Source organism: Nomascus leucogenys, chromosome 17 (genome assembly GCF_006542625.1).
Source record: "Nomascus leucogenys isolate Asia chromosome 17, Asia_NLE_v1, whole genome shotgun sequence".
NCBI lineage: Eukaryota > Metazoa > Chordata > Mammalia > Primates > Hylobatidae > Nomascus > Nomascus leucogenys.
The window spans coordinates 6,206,062-6,227,426 of NC_044397.1; the positions used below are offsets into that span (position 1 = coordinate 6,206,062).

At 44.9% G+C, this 21,365-nt stretch overlaps 1 protein-coding gene across 2 annotated transcripts in view; it reads left to right on the top strand.

Moving 5' to 3' along the window:
• Nucleotides 1-10,677: 10,677 nt before the first annotated feature.
• The window catches only part of BICRAL (BRD4 interacting chromatin remodeling complex associated protein like), an 80,588-nt gene continuing 69,900 nt past the window's right edge, over nucleotides 10,678-21,365 (top strand). For both annotated transcript variants that reach the window (XM_030797040.1, XM_030797041.1), the window contains exon 1: nucleotides 10,678-11,750. The gene's annotated coding sequence lies outside the window, so the exon portion shown is untranslated. The remainder of the gene's footprint in view (nucleotides 11,751-21,365) is intronic.

Sequence of the window (21,365 nt, forward strand, 5' to 3'; positions counted from 1 at the left end):
CTCGGGTTCAAGCGATCCTCATGCCTCAGCTTCCCAAGTAGCTGGGATTACAGGCACGTGCCACCGTGCCGGCTAATTTTTGTATTATTATTATTATTATTTTTTTTTTTTTTTGAGGCAGAGTCTTGCTCATAATGCCCAGACTGGAGTGCAGTGGTGCAGTCTCAGTTCACTGCAACCTCCGCCTCCCAGGTTCAAGCGATTCTCCTCCTTCAGCCTCCAGAGTAGCTGGGATTACAGGCACCCGCCACCATGCCCAGCTAATTTTTTGTATTTTTAGTAGAGATGGGGTTTCACCATGTTGGCCAGGCTGGTCTCGAACTCCTGACCTCAGATGATCCACCCACCTCGGCCTCCCAAAGTGCTGGGATTACAGGCTTGAGCCACCCTGCCCGGTCAGTGTTTTTGTTTTTTTCAGTCTGGAGTGCAGGTGCGATCTCCACTCACTGCAGCCTCCACCTCCGGAGTTCAAGTGATTCTCCTGCCTCAGCCTACTGAGTAGCTGGGATTCCAGGTGCCCGCACCCGCTAATTTTTGTATTTTTAGTAGAGACGGAGTTTCACCACGTTGGCCACGAACTCCTGACCTCGAATGATCCGTCTGCCTCGGCCTTACAAAGTGCTGGGATTACAGGCGTTAGCCACCGCGCCCGGCCCTCCCCTCTCTTTGAACAGGATTGCCTACTCTGTCCTCCGACTCCCAGAGCTTTTCACTGACACCTGGTTACTGCTGGGTCCCTCCTTCTCTCTTAGCCTGCCCAGGGCCACCCCAAGCCTGCAATAAATTTTCATTTATCTCTGTAAGCACGTTTACAAGGACATGGAGCAAATTAGCATCACACACATGACGATGCTGCAAATGAGCGGTATACAGGGTTGGCGGGTGTTGCAGGCAGGTTTCCTGTCGTTGGCGCCACGTGCTGTAGAAAGAGGACCCCTCCCCCTGCGGGCCGCCGCTGCGCCCGCGCATCCGTCACAGGTACAATTCGCACCGGAACTTGCGGCCCGGCTTCATTACGTGATGCTTTTGAGCTGCTCTGGTTTCTTTTTGTTTATTCTGCTTTCCTCATTTGTTTGTGTTGTTAGGGACAGCCTAGTGAGAAATTGAGCTTCAGGCTGCGCAGATAGAAAGGCCTTTATATCTGCATCCCCACCCCTGCGGGGGTGGCGGGGGTGGGGTGGGGGGGGACCCTGTCTGAAGTGGTAGGGAAGGAGGGTTTTGAGGTTTTTGACTATTTGCTTGCAAGTATCTAAGTAAGAGATTTGTTTGCCCACATTTGCAGTCTCTTGGCTAGCAACCCGACAAAATATTTTCTGATGGTTTTGCGTGTATGTGGTTTTTGTTTTTGAGGGAGAGAATAATTAACACCTTGGTTAAATTGTACTGAGATACAAGGGCTGTTTTTAAAAATTGCTGTTAACTGAAGGGTCGAAGCTAATATAATTCCCAGGCTCAGCCTCTTGGGAGGCTGAGTCTGCAATAGCATAGTCGCCAGTAGACTATGCTGTGAATTGTAACCAGAAAGGAAAAAAAAATTAGACACGAGCAAAAGCAATTAAAGTATTTATTCTCCAATATTCGCATTTCTGCATTTGTCAACAGCTGTGGAACTGTCACAAGATATGCCGGTTGGTTGTGGTATGTGCCTATCTGGGGAGGGGAGAAGGAGGGTGAAGGCAGACTGTAAACAAATCATTATTGTAAAGTGATCAGTGGGTAATAAAAGTGTGTATAGAGTGCATAGAGAAGGGACTCACTCATTTTAAGCAATGTTTTTCAAATGGGGTCACCTCCATTAGTGGATCATGAAATCCTTTTACCAAGTGCCTAACAGCATTTGAAAAAATAAAGACGATATAGAATGAAATACATCAAGATGCATCCTCCATACTAGGTTTAGATATTTTTTTTTCGAAAACCTTTGTTTCAATTATATATCTACTGAATTACAATGTGAGATGATTTCTTGGGATTGAGTCTCAAGCAAAGATGTTTGAAAGCCACTGAGGTAGGTGATGGGAGAAGGCTTCCCAGTAGAGGTGGCATTGGAGCTGGGCCTTGAAGAATGGTGGACTTGTGCCACAGGAAAAGGGAATTCCAGGCAGAGGGGAAAGGATATGTCCAAATCTGGATCTGTTTGTTCAGGGGCAGGGTATTCTCTCTAAAGGGACCACAGGCTACCAGGAGAGGGCTGGCTCGAGATGCGCCTGGGGAGGCAGGTGGAGGCAATTACCGAGCCACTTGAAAGTACATATACCACTTCTCAGCTTGCTCCAGAAATTCCCATTCTCTGGTTATGGATTTGGGTTTGGGAATCTGTACTTGCAATAAACATCCCTGGGCAGTGAGGTGCTGATGAAGGTGTGACACAACCAGCTCTAGAATCTAGAAAGATGATCTTTGTAGCAATTTGGATAGGAGATCAATGGGAGGCCAAGCAATAGGCGGACATGAATTCAGGTGATGGTAATTGACGAAGAATTACCATCAAAGGAGGATGGTATTCGAGGGAGATTTCGAAAGTGAGTTTTGTAGGGACCAAGGGAAAGCTTCAGTGAACTCCCTGTGAAAGTTTGCTGAAAATGAACTAGCAGACAGATTAAGAGGAGAAAAGACATAAAAATTTATTTAATATTTAACATGTATAGCATGGGGGAATAGCAGGAGAATGATTACCCAATAACCCAGTGAGGTCCAGGTGCCTAAGTACCCTTCTTCATAGGAGAAGGGGAGATGGGGAGTGGAGCAATTTTTTTTTTTGTTTTTTTTTTGAGACGGAGTCTTGCTCTGTCGCCCAGGCTGGAGTGCAATGGCACGATCTCGGCTGACTGCAACCTCTGCCTCCTGGGTTCAAGGGATTCTTCCGCCTCAGCCTCCTGAGTAGCTGGGATTACAGGCACCCGTCATCATGCCCAGCTAATTTTTGTATTTTTGTAGAGACAGGCTTTCACCATGTTGGCCAGGGTGGTCTTGAACCTGACCTCAGGTGATCCACCCACCTCAGCCTCCCAAAGTGCTGGGATTACAGTGGTGAGCCACTGCGCCTGGCTGCAATTAAAACAGAAAAAATTAAAAAGATAAAAAGCATCGCCATGTTGCCCAAGCTGGTCTCAAACTCCTGGGCTCAAGCAGTTCTCTAGCCTAGGCCTCCTAAAGTGCTGGGATTATAGGCAAGAGCCACCTTGGCCAGCCTGGTTTTTTTTTGTTTTGTTTTGTTTTTTGTGAGACGGAGTCTGGCTCTGTCGCCCAGGCTAGAGTGCAGTGGCACGATCTCAGCTCACTGTAACCTCTGCCTCCTGGGTTCAAGCGATTCTCATGCCTCAACATCCCAAGTAGCTGGGATTACAGGCGCCCACTGTCACGCCCAGCTAATTTTTGTATTGTTAGTGGAGACGGGGTTTGGCCATGTTGGCCAGGCTGGTCTCGAACTCCTGACCTCAGGTGACCCATCCGCCTCGGCTTCCCAAAAGTGCTGGGATTACAGGCGTGAGCCACCGTGCCCAGCTGGCCAGCCTGTTTTTAGGGATGATGGCCCATTGCAGCTTTGTCCTCCCGGGCTTAAGCGATCAGAGCAATTTTGAAGGGTAGCAAATGATTTTTAAGAAGAATAAATGGTCCAGGGGACAGAAATTATTTTGTAAATGATTGTTTTGGAATTTGAGTGAGAGGCAGACATTATCTTGTGAAAAAACCCGTCCAGATGTGATTGCATTTCTCAGTCTTTTCTGTGACAAACAATGAGATTTCAGAGAGGAGACTTAAGGCAATTATGTTTCTCTTTTGGGGTCTAGTAGTTAAGGGAACTTCAGAGAACGTCCTGTGCTTTGAGAGAGACAGAGGACTGAAAGATAGGGGTTTGGAGGAGGAGAGGTCAGAGAGACCTTGAGGCCGATTCTTTAGTTCAGCATATTAGGGTGCCATCTTTCAAGCTATCATTTTTCGGAGCTCCAACAGCTCCATGGTTTGAGGGAGAATGAGGAGGAATCATAGACAATTGAAAAATATCCAGAGGTTGGTCTAGGTGAAAGGTGGGTGTTACAAACATGCATAGAGACTAGAAGGAAGAGCAAATTCAGAAGGGAAGATGATTACCTGAGTTTTGGTGCTTGCATGTGGTGGGACAGGAGTAACTCATCGCATTTTCACCAGGCTACGTGCGAAATATCCTTTCAGAGCATCAGTGCCCTTCGCTCTGACCGCCAATCTCTGAACATCCTCCTGATTGTCTTAGACCTGACTCAACCTGACTCACAATGATTGATAAATACACCTAACTAGTAGTTGATTGGTATGATTTATAGTGAGAGAGATATATAAACATTCGGAGTATAAGAGTACTTGTACCTTTGCTCAGGGTGTGACTTTTACAGTATTAGGGCCCCTGGGAAATGGAACTAGTAATTGGAAGATTTAGGAAAGAAAGAATTATATGGTCTAAGGGTATTTCATCAGGCTCTAAAAGTGCTGAAGTAAGAATGTGGCTCTTTAGTGATCAGAATACTTGTGGGGGTCACACAGTGTCTCCACTCCCATAGTTTTTTTTTTCTTTATTGTCAAGGATATTTCTTGGTGCCTACTTAGTACATACTTATTTCCTTGTCTTCCACTCATATTTACGAGTCATCTTTTTCAGAGTGGTTCCTGTTTTTTTTGTTTGTTTGTTTTTTGAGGCAGGGTTTCGCTCTTGTTGCCCAGGCTGGAGTGCAGTGGCGCCATCTCGACTAACTGCAACCTCCGCCTCCTGGGTTCAAGCGATTCTCCTCTCTCAGCCTCTCAAGTAGCTGGAATTACAGGCGCCCACCACCACACCCAGCTAATTTTTGTATTTTTGGTAGAGACGAGGTTTCACCATGTTGGCCAGGCTGGTCTTGAACAATCCTGACCTCAGGTGATCCGTCCGCTTCAGCCTCCCAAAGTGCTGGGATCACAGGCGTGAGCCACTGCGCCCGGCCAGAGTAGTTCCTTCTTCAGATGTTTTACCTCTTAGTAGTTTCATTTTCAGAAAGCACACTGACATTTATTGGGCAAGTCCCTTTACATTGGTGTTATATCTTAGAGACTGACTTTCTCACCAAGCTCCAAGTGTGCTTTGTAGTAGCACCTTAAAGCCTGATTATGTGACCTCCATTCCACTTCCTCTCCACTCCCCCATCCTGCTGGGCAGGTGGAATAGAAGGAATGCTCTATTTAGGAGAGTTAAAGAGTTCTGATAGAATACCAGGGGGACCTGGGAGCCAGTGAATGGCACATCTTGGGCATGCCTTCCAGCAGCATGTGGTACCCCCCTAACCTGATGGCTGTCCTCCCCCTAACATACTCTGTGGGGAAACAGTCTACATGGGTAAGACAGGAAGGCCAGCGGGAGTGCTGAATGCTTTTTTTTTTATTAACAGCTCTGGTATATTGTATTAATTCCTTATCCTTGTACTGAAAGCTTGTAGGAGTTCAGATTTTTTTTTTAAGTCTCTCAAGGAAAATAACCAGCTTGAAACATGTCATTTAATATAGAGACAAATAGCTTTAGTCCTCTACAAGGATGATGTGAAGGGTTTAAATTCATATATTGAATAAAATAATGTAGGCAAGGTATTGAAAACATTTGTAATCACTCCAATAAATTGTTTATCATTGCTTTGAAAATAATTCCACGGTACTTTTAATAACAACAACAACCACAACAATAACGGCAACTGTTATTCAATACTATATATGGGACACTGAAGCAAAGGTTTTTTATTTTATTTATTTATTTATTTTGAATCAGAGTCTTGCTCTGTCACCCAGGCTGGAGTGCAATGGTGCAATCTCAGCTCACTGCAACCTCCGCTTCCTGGATTCAAGCAATTCTCCTGCCTCAGCCTCCTGAGTAGCTGGGATTACAGGCACCTGCCACCACGCTTTTTGTATTTTTAGTAGAGATGGAGTTTCACCATATTCACCAGGCTGGTCTTGAACTCCTGACCTTGTGATCCGCCTACCTTGGCCTCCCAAAGTGCTGGGATTACAGGCATGAGCCACTGAGCCTGGCCCTTATTTTTATTATTATTTTTTTTTTTTTTGAGACAGGGTCTTGCTCTGTCACCCAGGCTGGAGTGCAGTGGCTTGATCATGGCTCACTACAGACTCAACCTCCCAGACTCAAGTGATCCTCCTACCCCAGCCTCCCAAGTAGCTGGGACCACAGGCACATGCCACCGTGCCCAGCTAATTTTTATATTTTTTGTAGAAATGGGATCTGACCATGTTGCCCAGGCTGGTCTCAAACTCCTGGGCTCAAGTGACCCTCCTGCCTCAGCCTCCCAAAGTGTTGGGATTACAGGCGTGAGCCACCATACCTGGCCAAAGCAAAGGTTTTATATACTTAATATTATTGAACTCTCCTCCAAGCAGCCTGAGATATAGTTATTACTATCTCCATTTTACAGATGAGGAAACTTAGGTGAGAGAAATTTTTAAACTAGGCCAAAATCACATGGCTAAAAAATGGCAGTGATAAAACTGGAGAGAGAGAACTATAAACCATTAGGCTATACAGTACTGCCTGTAATCAACTGGGCAATGGTTTTACATGGTTTAAGGAGAGTTACTTTACCCCCTTAATATATGGGTCTCTAGATAGAGATATGCTAATTTCTTGTAGATATTGTGGACTGAGCTATGTTGCTTTTATTGCAAAAGCATTGATTGTGAGCAAACTATATACAAAATAACTCTGCTAGGCTCTTAGAGAATTTAAGGGTGGAGATGATGGTCTGGCATCCTTGAGGAGCTCCCTATCCAGGAGGGAACATAAGAGAAACATATTAGGTTGAATCATAGGAGATTGCCATTGAATATTCACATGGGAAGATCTCACAGGGCTTACTTAACCTGACACATAACTAAAATAAGGCAGTACAGTTGAATGTATTGAACTCTCATTATGTTTCAGGCACCATGCTAAACATTTTACACTAGTTCCTGAATGCTTAAAATAACTCTCAGAGGTGGGTACTATAATCATCCCCATTTTATAGATGAGGAAGTTGAAGCCTTGAGTGGTGAAATGACTTGCCCAAAGCCGCACACCTGGTAAGTGATAAAATTAGAATTTGAACCCAGGTCAGTCTGAATACAGAGCCAGTACACTTAAACCTCAGAATATAAGTACCTCTATAGGTACAAATAAAGGTATATACCTTATTTATGCACACTGATAATTTAAAAAATTTTGTTTCGCAAACACTATAGAACACGTACTAACTCTTCTGGTATGTGTTGGTATTTCTGTGATCTGGATACATCTGGTCATGCATGTCACTAATCAATCTCCAGCATTTTCATTCTCCACTTCCGAGAATGTTTAACCAACCAAGGGGAACATTTGGAGGGAAAAAAAGAAAAACACTTTCACTTTTCATTGTTATGTGGACACTGGGCCTGTTTATTTGGAGGTCCAAGCATGTGTTAGAACATTTCAATTATATTTCCATCCTCTTTTTTTTACTGTCCAGTTGCCTTTCTTTCTAAGTCACATACACAGATGGGAATCATAGGAGTGGCCATTTTATTGTACATAATTAAATTGTAGAGAATACAATTAAAGCTATTTGCATATAGTAAAGCCATTTTAAGAACTTCTTAAAAAGTTTTCTAATCTTACATTCACTACCAAAATCCTGTCTATATAAACTATAATTTTAAATTTTAATATACAAAGCATATCCCTCATTTAAATGAAGTTTTGTAATAATCTGGGGAAAAAGTTGTTTTTGTTTTGCCATATTATTAAATAATTACAATTTTGGTTGTACCTGGAGAATCTGAAATTCTCCTACTGTGTCCCAGTATTTTGTAAACTCCAGATTTAAAATTAGGTTGGACAACTGGCATTCTCAAAGTAGGTCTTTACTAATTAGACAGTTGTCCCCTCTGTACCACACCACTGGACTCTAATGTTAACATTGAAACAGCAAAGACTGCTTGTTCCCAAGATCCTTTGCAGGCCTGACAGAGGGTGAGTTTTGGGGTCAGCCAGACTTGGTTCTCTTGTCTGCCCTTATTAGACTGATGTTCCCAGGCAAATTGCTGAAACTCTCCTATTGGGAACCTCATTTACAAAATCAAGATAATTAAACCTTATTCTTCAGATTTGAGTGAAAGTTCGTATGATAATGTGTATAAGTATCTAGCATAATGCCTGGTGGCACTTAGAAGACCTTCAATAAATGTCAATGTTCTTGTATTTGGACATTCTCTTAAAAAAGCCTGCAATGCCCTAAGCTCTTTATGAGTATATAAATTCAGCTTTGTTAGGTCATTTTTTAAAGTTGGATTTCGGTTTCCTTGCAATTCTGGCTGATCTGAGAGGATAGCTTTCCGAAATCCATTACTATTTTATTGGCGGGCCCAGCACCGTGGCTTACACCTGTTAATGCCAGCAGTTTGAGAGGCTGAGGCAGAAGGATCACTTGATCCCAGGAGTTCAAAACCCACGGGGCAACAAAGCAAGACCCTGTCTCTTGTTTTTTGCGGAGTGGGGGAGGGACAGAGTCTTGCTCTGTCGCCTAGGCTGGAGTGCAATGGCGCAATCTTGGCTCACTGCAACCTCCACCCCCCGGGTTCAAGCAATTCTCCTGCCTCAGCCTCCTGAGTAGTTGGGATTACAGGCGCCTGCCACCACACCTGGCTAATTTTTTTTTTTTTTTGTATTTTTGGTAGAGATGGGGTTTCGCCATGTTGGTCAGGCTGGACCCCTGTCTCTAAAAAACAAAAAAAATTGGCTGAGTGTGCACTTATATTCCCAGCTACTAGGAAGGCTGAGGCTAGAGGATTCCTGGGGCCCAGGAGTTTCAGGCTGTAGTGAGATATGATCATGCCTCTGCACTTCAGCCTGAGTGACAGAGGGAGATCCTGTCTCAAGAAAAACACACACACACACACACACACACACACACACACACATCATTGGAACTGTAGAGCAACAGCTGTAAAACTTGCTTGGTGGGTCCTAATTGCAATGCATAATATATGGACTCTTGAAATGTAATTCTTAGAAATGGGTATTATAATTACATCCCAGCCAGTCCAAAGGCAACTTAAAACATGTTTAAAAAATTTTCCAAGCCAATTAGAAAACTGGTTGGTCCAACCATCAAGTGTAAAGAAATATGCTAATTTATGCAAAGATTACTGTTCCAAGAAGCCCTTGGCTGCATTTGAAGCAAAATATCTGAGAAAACACCTCGATGATACTGTGTAACACTAAATCACTGAATGTATTTTTAAGGCACATTTAAATATAAAGCATACATTATGAATGATAGAATGGCAGTACCAGAACAAGATATAGTGTTTTTCTTTGTTTTTTGAGACAGAGTCTCGCTCTGTTGCACAATCTCAAGTGATTCTCATGCCTCAGCCTCTCTGTAGTAGCTGGGACTACAGGCACATGCCACCATGCCCGGCTAATTTTTGTATTTTTGGTAGAGACGGGGTTTCACCATGTTGGCCAGGCTGCTCTTGAACTCCTGGCCTCAAGCGATCCTCCCATCTTGGCCTCCCAAAGGGATTGCAAGCGTGAGCCACTGCACCCAGCCAGATCTTTTTTATTATTTTTTAGAGACAGGGTCTCACTCTGTCAGCCTGCCCATAGCTCACTACAACCTCCAACTTGTGGGCTCAAGCAGTCCTCCTGCCTTAGCCTCCCCAGTAGCTGGAACTACAGGCATGTGCCACACATACCTGGCTAATTTTTAATTTTTTTTTTAGAGATGGGATCTCGTGCCATGTTGCCCAGGCTGGTCTCAAACTTCTAACCTCAAACGATCCTCCTCCCTCAGCCTCCCAAAGTGCTAGGGTTACAGGCTTGAACCACTGTACTCTGACTAAAAAGATCTTCTGTGTTGAATATGACAACATTGTATGCTGGCCCCAATTTATGCAACATAGTTTAGTTACAGTATCCTTATATATGCAAGAAAGGTGTACTACCATTACATTTTTTTTAATGCTTAAGGGGATATAGAAACCATACAATAATTTCACTTAAATAATTTTAATCTAGACAGAGTTTTATTGAGAACTCACCAAATATCTGGGAGAGATGGGCTTGAGCCATTTGAGAATAGCTACTCCATAGGCAGAGCAGCTGAGCATTCTGTTTATCAGCAAGATCCTATTGCTATATGCATTACAAACGAATTTTAAAACAATTTATAACACTTCTGAGGCTTAATATGTATTTTTTAAAACCTGAATTACATTCTGTACAATTCACCTGTTACCTATCCTTGATGTTTATTTAAAATAAAAGACAACAAAATCCCCAGTATATTTTGTGGGCATTTGTAGTTAACCTAGACTACAAAGGCACCTGCTCCCACTCCAGGCCACATAATGTTGTTGTTGTCGTTTTGTTTTGTTTTTTGTTTTTGTTTGAGTCTTGCTCTGTCACCCAGGCTAGAGTGCAATGTGCGATCTCGGCTCACTGCAACCTTTGTCTCCCGGGTTCAAGCGATTCACCTGCCTCAGCCTCCCGAGTAGCTGGGATTACAGGAGCCCACCACCACGCCCAGCTAATTTTTGTATTTTTAGTAAAGACAGGGTTTCACCATGTTGTCCAGACTGGTCTCGAACTGCTGACCTCAGGTGATCCACTCCCCTCGGCCTCCCAAAGTGCTGGAATTACAGGCGTGAGCCACCGCGCCCGGCCTGGGCCACGTAATTTAAATACTTTGGATACTAGATGGTTTACAGAGAAGTTTCAACAATTTGAGATCTGAGATTAAAAATGGGTGGTAGTTATACTTGGACCAAAGAATGTTAAAAGATTGACTAGCTCTCTTTTAAGAATGAGGGGGTTGTGTAATGAAAATTCCGCAAATATGCAGATAAAAGATATCTACATAAAGAGAAGGCAGTAGAAAATGAATGTTTTGAGAGTGATTTACTCTGCCTCACCTTCCTTTTAGTCACTGAAGTTTTTTGTTTTCCTTTTTAATGTGCACATACGGGCTTCACAGGTAAGGTTTCAAGAATTTTGGAATGGACAAAGAGTGTTGCAAAGGAAAGCTTAGTACATTTGAAAGTTAGGATGAACCAGTTATTTGCCTAATAACAGTTAAAAGTGGTTTTGGTTTTTAAAAAGCATATGCAAAACGTATTTACTGAGGCTTGCTCTAATTAGAGTTCTAAACAAATCTTGTAGAGTTTTTCTTTTTGTCTTTAATCGCCCCCCTTCCCGTATCAAGCTAAAACTGTGTGTGTGTGTGTGTGTGTGTGTGTGTGTGTGTGTGTAGAGAGCCTGCAAGAGAATTAGCACGCACCTCGTGGATCTTAATTTTTTTTAAGACAAATAAAACTGTTTCTTGAATAAACCAATACATTTCTGAAGTTAAAAAGAATCCCAAAGGAAACAGGAATGAACATCCTTGCAGCTTGATTTTCCCAAAAAAAAAAAAAAATTTTTTTTAATTAAAAAAATCCTAATCTCCACATTTTTTGCCAGGCGAGAACCGAAGTTTGGAGGTAGACGAGCAGGCGAGCGGTTTGCCCGGGCGCAGAGCATGAAGGCCGGGCGGGCGCGGGGAGCGGGCGCCCGCCGCCCGGCGCGGGGGTGAGCGAGAGAGAGAGCGGAGCGCGTGTGGCCGGCGCCGCTCGGCCGGGAGCTCCCGCGCTCGCGCCCCGCGCCCCGCGCCCGCCGCCGCCGCCGCCGCCCCTGTTGCGATGGCGCAGAAACCCCGTTGACAAGGCACTGCTTTTTCATGACGGTGAGTTTCCCTTTGAGTGTATTATAATTTTGTGATAAAAATTTCAAGGAGAAAAAAAAAAACACACAACCTCCTTCCTCTGCCTCTTTCCTTCGGGGAGGGGAAAAGCGAGGGAGGGGGGGCTGGAGATCTGTCTCCAGACAGAAAAGAAAGAGGAGCAAATTAAACACCGAGTTGCCAAAACCAGGATATTAGGTTTCAGCCCAGAGAGCTATTGGCTAAGGCTGTGTTTTTTTTTTTGGGGGGGGGTGGGTTTGTGGGTGGGTGATGGTGGTGGTGGGTGGATGTTTAATGGACACGGAGAAAAGGGGAATCGAGTGTTTATGCCTTTCCCAGCGCTGCCGGGGCCCCGGGAAGACCAAGTTCAGTGTCTCGGGCGGGGGCGCAGGCGGGCAGGGGGCGGCGAGGCCGGGCCGGGGGCGCCTCGGCGGGGTGGGGGCCCGGCGCCTTTCTTTTTCCTTTTTTTTTCTTTTCCGCGGATGCAAATTTCTGGAGCGGGGAGAGGGAGAGCCCGGGAAGGGGGTGGCGTGGCGGTTGGTGGTGGGGAGGGGAGGGGAGGGAAGCCTTTTAATGACTCATTGATTGAGCCGGTTTAAAATTAGTTGTGTGCGCGAGTGTGAGTGTGTTTTCCGCCCCCCGGAGCCGCCGGGAGCCGGGAAGGAGGGAGCAGGGCTCGGCGAGGGGAAGACGGCGCGGCGGGGCCGCGAGCAGGGGGCAGGGAGGGCCTGGAGTGACGGCGGGCGAGGAAGAAAAATAAGCTTTTCCAATCTCCTCCCCTCTGTTTTCCCCCCCTCGTTTCTTTTCTCTCTCGGAAGCTCTAGGGTGTGAATCACATTTTCTTTCTTCTCGGCAAAATGGACCCCGCGTCTGGGGAGGGGGAGGGGAGAGGGTGGGGAGGGAGGCGGCGGAGACGGGGCTTATTTTTCATCCTGGCTTCCCCCTTCCCGCCGCATCTGCGGGCGGCCGCGGCGAGGAGAGCAGGTCCGGGCTGCGGCTGGGAGAGCTCGAAGCCGGCGAGTCGCCCCGGCCCCGCTCCTGCTCCGACCCCGCGGCGGCGGCGCGCACCTGCCGCGGGACTGCCCCTTCCCAGCCGCCTCGCTGCCTTTCCGAAGCACCGCCGAGGATCCGCGGCCGCGTCCGGCCGAGCCCCCAGCCGCGCGGAGGACCGGCGGCCCAGCCGGGCGTCTCCTGTGAGGCCCGCGCTGTCTGCTGCGCCGGTCAGAAGAGATGTGCGGCTGGGACGGCGCATTTTTGGCCGAGTGCGCGCGGGCCTTATGCTGTTCGCGCCCCCCGAGTCGCCCCAAATGCGGGATATTGGGTGGGGGGGTGCGGTTGGAAGGCGCTAAGATGGCGCTGGGCCTGGCCTGTCGCCAGGGCTGGTGGCGCAGTTGCTCGGCGGGCGCCATCTTTCTCGCGGCGCGGGCGGCGCCCTCCGAGGACATTTCGCTGACCAGGGCGCCGCGAGGCCCGGGACTAGCGGGAGCCGAGAGCAGGGTGCTGAATTCTGGAGATGGGACCGGGGTCGCGCGTCCTTCTTCCCCACGCCCCCAGCCAAAAGACTAGGCCGCCGGCTCGGAGCGGGAAGGGCTGGGGCCAGCTTCTTCCTCCTTCCCACTTGTGATGGAGGAAGGGGACTGGGGGTCGAGCCTCGCGGCTGATGGGTTCCCTCCCTGACCCCGCACCCCCACTCCTCCCAGTCAAAATTGGAGGTGAGGCAGTCCTGCCATTTTCTCTCCTGCGATCTGAGAGTGGACGCCTTTGTCTTCTCTGGCCCGGCGTGGGGGCAGGGCATTGAGCCTTTTCCTTCATTCTTCCCCAATTATTGAAAGTAGAGTCCAACCAGGTTACAAAACTAAAAAAAAGAGTCCAGGACATTGTCTGCCTTCCGGTAACATGGTTCTCTGTGGGTACCCTATGCTTCGTTTCTTAGTTTTACTCTAAAACAACCCTGAGGAGACATTTACTAGTTGTCAGATTAGGGGAAGGTGATGGGTTCCAGTTTTTTGAAACTTTTTTTGTTGGCTTTCATATTACTTCAAATGGCAGTGAATTAAAACAGTTTCTTAGAACTCTGATCTGAAAAGTTAAATACGCTTTAAAACACTGTGAAACTCTTCTAAAAAGCAAAACTGCATTATTAAAAGCATCCATGTAAGTATCTGTTGGTAGTCTTAAGTATCTATATTAGAGATGGGGGAGGGGTTTAACTTTTACATTGTTATTGAAAAGAGGAGGGGAAAGATCTATAAAGCTCTGATCTCTCTAGAAGTCCACATACATGGAAAGTAAATAGTTAATTTCTAGTGTAGAAAAATAACAGTGGTGCCAGTAGGTGTGTCCTTGTGTTTATGAATATATATAGTGGATGTTTTAGACCATTTAATAAGACCTATCATATATTGAATACCTGCTGTATGCCAGGAACTGTGCCTGATGCTTTGTATAATTTCTATTATATCAGCCCTGAAATAGTGATTTTATGATCTGTCTACCGGAGAATGAACTAACGCTCATAGAAGTATAGTAATTGTTCGAGGTCTTGCAGTTTTAAGTAGTAAAGTTGCCATCGAATCACAAAAGCTATGTTCTTCCCCGTACACCTATGGTTTCCAAATCTGAGCATCAGAATTAACTTGGGAGATGTTTTTAAATAGAGATTTGTAACAGCACCTCTTCCATCATCATTTGCTAGGGTCAATTGGGTCCTTTAATAATGTGTCAGGCACTCCAACTTCTTGATGTTCAATATTGACATTCTGGCCCACCCTGCACCCGCTATATCCAAAGATCTAGTATTCCAAAGCTCTCCAGGTGATTCCAGTGTGACACAGATATTTGGACTGTCTTGTACTATGCTATGCACTGTTCTGCTGTTTTTTGAATTGGAACATGAGAATTGAGGTCCATGTAATTTTGAGTTTCAGCAGTTTTTTGCTCACATTAGTCTCATTTTTATTTTTCCCCTTCTAGCTGCCATTTATCAAATAATCGAAATTATTTCCTCAGAGAAAAAGGTTTAGGTATCCTAATACTTGAAAATCTCAGTACATTTTTTTAAAGTATATTGTCTCGTTCTATTGGGAAGTTATACAACATACAGGCTTCTAGGTCTAGCCAGGCCATCTAGTTTAGTCAAGACAGCTGTGTAACAAACATAGCCTTGAGGCCCGGCACAGTGGCTCATGCCTGTAATCCCAGCCCTTTTGAGGCCAAGGCAAGCGGATTACCTGAAGTCAGGAGTTAGAGACCGGCCTGTCCAACGTGGTGAAACCCTGTTGCTAAATATACAAAAAAGCTAGCCGAGTGTGGTGGCAGGTGCCTGTAATCCCAGCTACTTGGGAGGCTGAGGCAAGAGAATCACTTGAACTGGGGAGGCGGAGGTTGCAGTGGCCCGAGACCGCGCCGTTGCACTCCAGTCTGGGAAACAAGAACGAAACTCCCATCTAAAAAAAAAAAAAAAAAAAAAAAAAGAATTGAATCCAGGATTGATGCAGAAATTGAGAATAGGGTAGAAAAGACCCTGATATAAAGATCTGAAGATAAATCCTTAAAAGATTGTTTCCTGAATTTTGAACTGTGGACATATCTTCTGGGTTTTGGGAAGTAGGATGGTCGAGTTATGTGGAACCTAATAGCAGAATATGGATAAAAACACAGGTCAGGGCCAGGCACAGTGGCTCACACCTGTAATCCCAGCACTTTGGGAGGCCGAGGTGGGCGGATCACGAGGTCAGGAGTTCGAGACCAGCCTGACCAACGTGGTGGAACGCCGTCTGTACTAAAAATACAAAAATTAGCCGGGCTTGGTGGCACGTGCCTGTAATCTCAGCTACTCAGGAGGCTGAGACAGGAGAATGATTTGAACCTGGGAGACGGAGGTTGCAGTGAGCTGAGATCGCGCCACTGCACTCCAGCCTGGCAACAAAAAACACAGGTCAGGAAGAAGCATCTAGAGCAGGTGATGAATAGATGACCTTACTAAAATGAGAAAGAACCAAATCAGTGATGAAATCATTAATTTCTCTGGATTAAGGATCATGTATTTTATTTTGTGCTCTCTTGTTGATTCTTCTCAAATCGTTGTGTTTAGTAATTGCTAGGGAGAGTAGTTTAAAACTTAGATTTGTTATGCAGATGTCAGAATTATGCCATCTTTGCATATGTCCACATTGGAAAATTTTTGTAAGGAGCATCTGTTGGATACCTCTGTGCAGTCTGTGTCCAGTCTAGACCACTAGGTGGGTGGAGTGACTTCCAGTTTTTGAAGGGAAATCACTTCTGGTTTTTCTCCCCTTGTTTTTTATGGTAAATGCCAAAGTAATTATAATCTTTTACTAGACTAAAATCCGGTAAAGCTTGAAATGAGGGGGAAATCTCAAAGAAACCTGCTTAGAGGGAAATAGTAGTTTCTTTAACCTTTATTGGAATTTTAAGACCAGCAAGATCTCTGCACTCATGAAATTTACAGTATAGCGGGGAAGGACAGAAAATAGTTAAAAAGTCAAGATAATGACAGATTAAGAAAAAATATAAGTGGCTGATGGATCTAAAAGAGTATGTTGGGAATGACCATTTTGGTTAGTAAGGGTCAAGGAAAGTCTTTTTGTAGAGGTGATATTTGAGCTAAGACTTGAAACATGAACTTGTGCTAGCCATGTGAAAAGCTGGGGAGACATTCCAGACCTGGGAACAAGTTCAAAGACCAGGAAGGCTGGGTGTTAGACTGGAGAGAAGGCTCCTCTGAGCAAGGGGAGAAATTAAGAATAGGGTAGGAATGAGATGGAGTTGGAGAGATCCTATAGGTCGTCTTGTATGATGCCATAGGGGGATTTTTGGATTTAATTCTAATGGCAATGAGAGGGGTTTTAATTTGGGCAGTGATAATGTTTTGAAAAATAACTGGCTGTTTAGAGGAAGAGAGGAAACGGAAGTTAGGAGGCTATTGTAGTAGTCAGCTCAAGATCGATAGTATCTCAGGCAAGTAAAGTGGCAATGAGATACAGCAGAGTAGACAGCAACTTTTACATGTGTATTTTGGAGATGGAATCAGAAGGATTTGCTTACTGGGTGGCTGTGGAGGGAGAGGGAGGAATCAAGGGTGCCTTCAGGTTGCAGACTCCAGCCTTGGGCTGCTGATGGTACCATTTGCTGGTTGGAGAAGACTGGAGGAGGAGCAGGTGGGGAGGGGTGGGTGCAAGAGTTCTGTGTGGAACCTGTTGTATGTTTTAAATACTTGGGAGACGTCCAAGTGGAGAGTTAAGTAGGCAACGCATATTTAAGTCGAGCTGAGGGAAGTGATCTAGACTGGACATAATTTTGGGAGTCACTAGTATACAGATGGCATGTCATGGAACTGATTGAGATTGTTTGTGGCCTTAAGATCAAGCCCTAGGAGACTGATTTGAGTAATAAAACTCTGGTCTCCCACACATCCAGCTCTGTGTGGGGAAAAAAAAAAAAAAAAAAAACCTAAAACACTAACAACGGCTAAAGCTTGGGCAAAGGAGACTGAAAAGGTTCAGCCATTAAAGTGGGAGAGTATTTTATTATTTTCAAGAAAGAGGGAATGGTCACTTCTGTCAAATGCTGCTGAGAAGTTACACAATGAGAATAGAGAAATGTCTATTTGGATTTGACAACATGATGGTGACTGTTTTGACAAGTGGTCCAAGCCATATTGGAATGCTTTGAGGAGAGAATAGGAAGTGAGGTGAATATCGACAGCTCGTTAGGGAAATTTTGCTGCTGTAAAGTGGAGAGAAACAGCTTAGTGGCTTCAGAGGGAGATGGGGTCAAAGAAGAGGGCTTTTTTTTTTTTTTTTAAATTTTTTTTTAGACAAGATGTCACTCAGTCATCCAGGTTGGAGTGCAGTGGTGCAAATTGTGGCTTACCACAGCCTCGACCTACTGGGCTCAGGTGATCCTCCTACCTCAGCCTCTCCTGAGTAGCTGGGACCACAGGTGTGCACCACCATAACCCAACTAATTAAAAAAATTTTTTTTTGTAGAGACGGTCTCCCTATGTAAAGAACAGGGCTTTTCTTTTAAACAGCAGGAACTAGGTAGGCTAATGAGAATATTTAATAGAGAAGGTGAGACTAATCCAGAAGAGAGACCAAGACCACCGAGGGAGCAGCATTCTTTTTTTTTTTTTGGAGACAGTTTTGCTCTTGTTGTCCAGGCTGGAGTGCAGTAGCGCAATCTTGGCTCACTGCAACCTCCACCTCTTGGGTTCAAGCAATTCTGCCTCAGCTTCCCAAGTAGCTAGAATTACAGGTATGCATCACCACACCCAGCTAATTTTGTATTTTTAGTAGAGATGGTTCCACCATGTTGGCCAGGCTGGTCTCTAACTCCTGACCTCAGGTGATCCACGTGCCTAGGCCTCCCAAAATGCTGGGATTATAAGTGTGAGCCACCATGCCCGGCTGGGAGCAGCATTCTTAAGGAATTCAAGACACAGGAAGAACACTTGCCTTTGGTGGGAGCAAGACAACGCAGTGTGGCAGAAGACAGAGAATGGGGGCACAAGTGCAAGGCGAATTGGAGGTAGAATATAGGACTTTCTGACGGCTTCTGTTTTCTCAGTGAAGTCTGAGGCAAGGCCAGCGACTTAAACGAAGAAGGGGTAGTGGATGATTTCAAGAGTGATGGACACTTCACCTTGAGCAACAGGACAAGGAACTGAGTAACTGGAAAACAAGGTAGTTTCAATGCTGGGCATTGTTGAATCCCTCGCCATGGCTTGGGGCCATGAATTTAAGGTGAAACTAGTCAGCTGAGTTAGTTGTGTGATTTTTTTTCTCCTAGCAACATTCAGCTGTTATGAGGGCAGCAAAGAGCAGGCAGGTGATCAGTTCACCCAAAATTCGTGTTTTGCCCTGCAGGTTTGACAGAGGACAAGCAGTGCCAGAGGCTTGAGAGTAGTTGCAGGGGGGTGATTTTGATGATGAACCTTGAAATGTTAGCTGAGTAGAAAAGCAAGAGAAGAATCGGAGTGAGAGCCATGAAAATCATTACTGGCTTAAAGTGAGTTAATGGGTACAGAGTTTCAGTTTGGGAAGATGAAAAATTTCTAAAGCTGGATAGGGCTCTTGGTTTCACTACAATGTGAATGTATGTAATGCCACTCAACCGAACACTTAAATAGTTAAAATTCAGTAACTCCATAGAGAAATAAAGGGTTTTCCCAATCCTGGAAAAAAATGGTTAAAATTGTAAATCTTACATATATTTTACCATAGTAAAAAATGAATGAGGCTGGGCCCATGGCTCACACCTACAATCCCAGCACTTTGGGAGGCTGAGGCAGGCAAATCACTTGAGGCCAGGAGTTCGAAACCAGCCTGGCCAACATGGCAAAACCCATCTCTACTAAAAATACAAAGAAAATAGCCAGGCATGGTGGCACACACCTGCAATCCCAGCTACTCAGGAGGCTGAGGCATGAGAATCGCTTGAACCTGGAAGGCAGACGATGCAGTGAGCTGAGATCTCCCCACTGCACTCCAGCCTGGGTGACAGAGCTAGACTGTCTCAAAAAAAAAAAAAAAAGAATGAACACTTAAATATTTGTGGCAGATAGAGGTGTTATTTGCATGTGGAAGAAAATTGTTTTAGAAATGAAATTTCAGATTACTGAAACTAAAGAGAAAGTATCTCTTATCATGGTACCAAACTTGAGGGTGCATAAGTCACCTATAGACATAGAGATTCTAGAATAGGACCTGGGAATATTACATTATTTGCTCCCATGTTTACTGTTTTGTTCTAAGCCTTTAGCACAGCATTCAAAACAAGTTGAGCACTCAGTAAACATTTGCTGACTCAGTACTTGCAGAACCTAGGTAGAGTAGAATGATGGGAATCAAAAGGAAAACAGTATTCTGTAGAGATCAGCAATACCTTACACTAGTAGAGGGATCTGTGAGAAAAAGAATCAAGACCATTGAATGTGTGGCGGCTTATAGCATTTGACATTCTGATCTGTGCAAGTGATGAGAAAAAATATCTGATTACAGAACAGGGAAGGAGAGAAATAAGCATTGAGTTTCGTTTTTTGTTTGTTTTTGAGACAGGGTCTCACTCTGTTACCCAGGCTGGAGTGCAGTGGTACAATCGTAGCTCAGTGCAGCCTGGACCTCCTGGGCTCAAGGGATCCCCCAACCTCAGCCTCCCAAGTAGCTGGGACTATAGGAACGCAACACCATGCCCAGATGATTGATTGATTGATTGATTGATTGATTGATTGATTGATTTTTGTAGAAACAGGGGTTTCTCTCTGTCACCCAGGCGGGCCTCAAACTCCTGGGCTCAAGCAATCTTCCCACCTTGCCCTCCCAAAGTGCTAGGATTACAGGCGTGAGCATCCTGCCAAGAAAATCATTTTTTATTTAAATAATGTCAAATGGAAGTATGTAGCACCCCCCCACCTTTTCCCCTTTCTTTCCTCTTTGAATCTGCTGTCATTCCCTTTTTCTTGAGTTTTCTTTGCTCCCCAAATAGGCTAAACAATAACTGTAAAGTGAAATTAGAGAAAATAAGAATGGAGTAGATGATGGAATTCAAAATAGCTGTCTACATTCTTCACTGAGAAAGATAGCTTTGAGTTTAAGGTGAGAGGAGCAAATCTGGGGAAAAATGGGTGAAACAGCATGATTTAAGTAGCATACCAGATGCGTTTCTGCATGGCATGGCTCTTGCTTGATGAATAATGTTCTGTATAGTAGAAGAGGAAAATACAGTGAGTGAAGGAGCTGGCAGAAGGTGGGCTGGGGGAGTTGGGGAAGAGTGAAATGAGTATGGAGAGGTGAGAGAGCTGACTGCAAAGGCATGTGGGGTGTGGACTTTAAAAGGAAAGCCCTAAGGTGGAAATCACTAACATGGTGCCTGGCTACAAGCAGAGGGAGCCCAGGACTTGACTGTGCTGGGGGTGGTCTGCCCTTTTGTAGTGCAGTTGAGGAGAGCTCAGGGGCTGTCAGAATGCTGTGTGGGAAGGTGGAAGAAAGAGGACCTGGGAGCAGCAGCTTTGTGCTGGTTTGTTGTTGTTTTCTCTTCCCTACCTCGTATGTACTCCCACTCAGGAAAAGATCCTGAGACCTCTCTGTACCAGATCTTCTTATACCCAGGTTCTCCTTAATCCCAATCAACTTTAATCTATAAAGTTATGATTTGTTTACTTATAAATTTATTTTTAATAAAGTTGTGAAACTGAACATGTTCTGTTTTTGTGGGTTCTTTGGCTCTCTATCTTGCAAACACATTAAACACTTAACATTACTTAAAATTAAAGCCCTGAGTCTGAGAATGTGAGAGAATAAGATATGAAAGATACTGCCTTTCTAGAAATGGTTTATTTCAGTTGAACCCAAATCCAGGACACTTTGTTTCATTAGGAGTTGAACTTTGTGTCCTGGCCTGAAATGGAAACATTTTCACAAGGAAGAAAATGAGGGGGAAAAGAAATAATATTTGTTAAACCTTCACCTTGTTTGAGACCCTGACGTGTTCTGATGGGTTTGTTTTTTGTTTTTGTTTTTTGAGATGAGAACTCACTGTGTTGCACAGGCGTGTCTCAAACTCCTGGGCTCAAGCGGTCTTCTCACCTCGGCCTCC